This window comes from Triticum urartu, chromosome 1A, assembly GCF_056163025.1.
Source record: "Triticum urartu cultivar PI428250 chromosome 1A, HENAU_Tu73, whole genome shotgun sequence".
NCBI lineage: Eukaryota > Viridiplantae > Streptophyta > Magnoliopsida > Poales > Poaceae > Triticum > Triticum urartu.
This window is the reverse complement of record NC_141873.1, coordinates 308,398,060-308,402,886: the sequence shown is the minus strand read 5'-3', so window position 1 is coordinate 308,402,886 and position 4,827 is coordinate 308,398,060. Positions and strand designations below refer to the sequence as shown.

Sequence of the window (4,827 nt, the reverse complement as noted above, 5' to 3'; positions counted from 1 at the left end):
TAAGGGCAAGAAACAATAGATCGATAACCAAGCCGACGAGTTGAGCCTCTTAGAGATCGAAACCTCAGCAATACCAATCCCAACTAGACGTAGGCTTTTACCTTCATCGTAAGGGGCCGAACTAGTATAAAAACCCTCTCGTGTCCTTTGTCCCGATTAACCCCTTTAAGCTTCCTAGTGCGATGGCCCTACGACTAACTCCTTGCTCTAGGACATCTGCCGTGACAATTCCACGACAGTTTGATATTCCTTTTCTTCGAAACCCTAAAACATGCAAAAAACAGCAATTCTGGGTTGGGCCTTCGGTTAATAGGTTAGTCCCAAAAATAATATAAAAGTGGAAAATAAAGCCCAATAATGTCTAAAACAGTAGATAATATAGTATGGAGCAATCAAAAATTATAGATACGTTGGAGATGTATCAACAAGTTTATTATTTTTCCTGGAAACTTGGTCACATATAATGACACAATGCGAAGGTTTTCCAATTTTTTGATTTTTTTTGAATTTTTTATGTCCGTTTCAAAATGCGGTCAACCGGCGGGCTTGACCGTTCCTAGCTAGTGGTTGAATCTTGGAAACTTTTGATATTTCTCTGATTAAATAGATACTTATGTACCTAGAAATGATTTTTGGAAAAAATAAAGAGCAAACTATGAGACAGCTACAGTTCAAATTTGACCTGCTTCCTACTGAATCAGCGGGAATTTGTCTTTTTCACCACAGGTGGATCAAAACTTTTGACACCCAACCATTATGTCAATTGTGCATTAAAATATGGCCTAGTATTTTAGAAAATTGATTTGGTCCAATTTTGTAACAAATATATGGTAGGTCCATCACACAAAAAACTCATTTCAGGCACTCGGAAAATGGAAAATGAATTTTTAGTCAACTACGACCAATTTTTCATTCAACTAGAAGCAATTGGACCGTGCATGGAACACCGTCGGATGCTCGCGGATCCAACGGCAGTCCTCACCCCAAGCTCACCTAAGCTGAAACCCTAGTCCTCGTGAACCATCCACCACCCCTCCCCCCCCGTCTCCATTCTTTCTCCCCTCGCTCTCTTCTCCGTCCGCGCACGCCTCCCCTCTCCTCCTCCCCCCTCCCCGCTCCCTCCCATGGCGAACCCCGTCGCCTCCCCTCCCCGACCTTCCCGCCCCGCTGCCTCAACCCCCCCACCACCACGGCCTCCACCACCAATCCGCCATGCCGCCCTCGCTCCCCCTGCCGCCGCCACCTCCATCGCCATCTCCCTCTCCCTCCCTCTCCCCGATCTCTGACCCAGCCACCACCCATGGCGCCAGCCAGAGCAGCCACCAGCTATGGCGACGGCGAAGCTAGAGGCTGTCGGATCCGGGATCAGGGCGGCGCATAGCCCCTCCTCCCGTGAGATCCTCTGCATCGAGCAGCTCCTCCGCCCGCTGCACTGTCTCCCCATCCGGATCGAGCAGTTCCTCTTCGCCCGCTCTACCGACCCCCTCCATCAGCCGTCGCTATGCAGTACACTTCCACCGCTTCCGCCGCCTCCCAAGTCGTCGTCCTCCCGATCCCCTCCCCTCCCCTTCCTCTGCTCCGGACACACCGTCTCCGTCGAGCCGGGCGCCCCATCCACCTCTACGGGCGTCGGCGGCATTGGTGTATGAGCATACATGCGGATCATGGCCGGCACCATCCTCGGCAGCGGCCACGGCTTCTACGTCATGCACCGCATCGAGACCTCCTACAAGGTACGGCGACTCCCGTCGCACCAACCTGCTGCGATGTGTGGACCATTTTGTCGAAGCCGCGGTACTCACTCTCGCTTTTTTTGGTCGTGTGCAGGCAAGGATGGAGGAGAGGCTGTGTCGATGGCAAGCTGGAGTGCCTCTACCATGGCTGGCAGTTCGATGGCCAGGGCAAGTGCGTCAAGATCCCACAGGTCCCACCATCCCACACTTCTTTCTAATCAAGTTCTGAAATCGTGTTAGTTGTTTAGCTTCGCCAGGTTAACTGTCTACATCCGATCCATCATTCATACTCAGGTTGACTGTATGACATTGCATTAGCCTAGCTCTTATTTTTTTGGCTAGGAATAGAATTGACATGCATAGCTGATCTGATTGGAAAGGGATGGCAGTATATAGTTTCTATCGTGTAGTAGCATCGGCTCTTTATCTGGAAAAAGAATACTATCAAGTCTTTAGCTAGCTAGCTACTAGTACAAGCTGCAACCCAATAAGAACAGTAGCTTTCCTGCACACATCTAGCTAGCTAATGACACTAGTATTCAGAAACAACTTCGCTTTGAAACTCTGAATCACTTCTCCCTGACAGACACAACATGCACACATCTTGCAGGTTAATGGAGCAATGATGTGGTGGTATAACATATCTGTGGCGGTTCTTCAAGCAGCTCTGCAAGTGGAGGATCGCGTCCAGGGTAGAGGGATCACAAGGACTGACAAGATGCAGGGAATGTGCCAACTTCCTTTGGCAAAATCTTGCTACCTTGCCATAGATGGCTACTACCTTATAGCCCAGTATTCTACTGCTTTCTTCTATAATTTGTCACCCTCCACTTCCTTAGGCAAAATTGAAAATTAAGTTGCAGCATTAATTAGGTACTGCTATAGTCTTTTTTAGACATTTCTGCCTCCTTTTTCCCCTGTTTGCGCGAAAGATCATGTGTCCTTTCCATTTGGAGTCTATGTACGAAACACCAATTATCCAGTCCATTTTTCACAAAAAGATTAGTGTTCTTATTTAGTCCTGATGTTTTGGTTTATGGAGTTGTTGATTATTTGGTCAGATTTCCTTAGTTGCTTTGTGCATGAGAATAAGCTGATAAGAACAGAACATTGATACTTTGCATGCTATTAGTAAAATGATTTATTTTCTTTTGTCACCTTGTATGAATGAGTACCTCATTTTAACTAGCTGGAGAACGAAGCATTGTCATAGCTGAATTTGTGTTATCATTCTAATGAACTTGTTCGTTTTCTGAATGAAATGTTCATAATATATTGGCTCCACATTTTGACCTTACCTTCCATTCCCTTCCCTGATGTGCAGGAGCAGTTGCACGGCTGCAACATCACCAACTCGACTCGGATGCAGGGAGAGGAGACGCCTAGCTGCGGGGAAGCTGCAACTCTAGGTTAAGGCCTCCCTCTGCATCTCCTTGTTTTGGTTTCCTAGGCTTGGTCCCTGATTTAGTGCTGCTCCAAATTTGCTTACATGCTTGATTTCATTGTTTGCCAATTAAGTTGCTTGCTTGATGCCCCAAAATTCAGTAGAATTTTGTTTATCAATTGGTTTGGTTGGATTTCTCCCAAGTTAACTGAAGTTGTTACAAAATAGGTGGTTGTTGTCCAATTTGTTCAGTAGAATAAAAATTGATGGTTGGCATGTTTTGTTTGCTATCTTTCATCTCACCTTGTGTTGTCAAAGTTTATCTTCTCTTGTCAAGGTTTTCACTGTGGTAACTATTAATTTGGAAGATAAAGTGATGGCCAATTATATGTATATATCCACACAACAAATATACCGTGTTGTATTATGCTTATGCTACTTGTATCACCAGTGTTTTCTAACTCTAGCACCTATGTATTTCTTTACTGTCTTGCCTAACCCTGTATTGATATGTATGTTTGCTCAAAATTAAGTACAAGTTAGGCCGCCATGTTAAGGCTAACCTGAGAACACTTACTCTCTCTCTCTCTATATATATATATATCTTTATTAAGCTCGGCTAACCTTATAGATGTTGTCCTTCTTTCATCTGCAGGACAATATCATGCATATGTTTATTTGGTTTGATCTTTGTATGTGTTTATTCAGTTTGAACTCTACATGACATGAAGTAATTATTTTCTGTGTTTTTCTCAACTTGTTTTCGTTGTTACTTGATACATACTTAGTTTGTAGTTAAAGTTGTGGGTTAACGATGGTGATTTTGTTCTACTTGAATGCATTGGTACCCCCCCCCCCCCCCCCCCCCCTCATCTAGCGCACGGATGCAACGGTGGCAAGAAGATCATGGCTGTGTGCATCATCAAGCACACCATGGCGATAATTCACCTCCTCACAGATGCTAACTCAATCCAAATCATCGTGATGCTATCATCCTTAGGTATCTCTCTTGGTTCCCTTTATTCTCTCGTGCATTTGTGATGTTAGCCTACGTACTCTGACTAGTAATATTTGATCTTGCATGTTGAATGGATGGCTGTGGTAGTAGAATGGTATTATTGTTTAGGTGCAATTTGGTGTAGTGAAGTTTTTTGCACGACTCGCACTTGTGCAATACAAATTCATATTTTTTTCTCTGTTTTCTTGTATGAATGAATATCTCATTTTAACTAGCTGGAGAACAAAAATCATGGTACTAGCAGAATTTGTGTCGTCATTCTAATATAAATAGCTGTCATTTTTTGAATGGTCTCTTCTTGCTATATTGCTCCAGTTTTCCTAATTCTTGTCTGTTGATTCATGTATCATATCACTGTTCTGTTGGCCCAGTCCTGACAAGAGTAGGTGCCTACTTTGTGATTGTTATCGAAGGAGCTCCATGCTGAAGAACATAGCTTGTAACTGTATCTAGTTGTTACACATGTGGAGCTTGTAACTGTGATTGCCATACTTGTAGAGCTTGTAGCTAGTTATTACACTTGTAGAGCTTCTGGAGAATGTTTGGAGTATCACGTGCAGAGCTTGTATATGTTAGAGCTTATTATGTGTAGAGCTTGTAAAGTATATGTTATTTGTACAATAGGAGCTCTATTGAATCTGGCTGATAATATTTGGAGTATTATGTGTGTGTTTTGTTTGTGCCAATTTAAA

At 43.9% G+C, this 4,827-nt stretch overlaps 1 long non-coding RNA gene across 2 annotated transcripts; it reads left to right on the top strand.

Annotated features, from left to right (window-relative positions):
• The first annotated feature begins 1,079 nt into the window (after positions 1 to 1,079).
• On the top strand, positions 1,080 to 4,827 carry LOC125506785 (uncharacterized). Of its 2 annotated transcripts, none has more exons than XR_007282768.2 (5): positions 1,080 to 1,733; positions 1,828 to 1,924; positions 2,344 to 3,142; positions 3,995 to 4,117; positions 4,507 to 4,827. It is a non-coding gene; the product is annotated as an uncharacterized LOC125506785 (long non-coding RNA). The 2 variants fall into 2 exon arrangements; XR_007282765.2 differs by having other exon boundaries at positions 1,088 to 1,733; positions 2,344 to 3,847.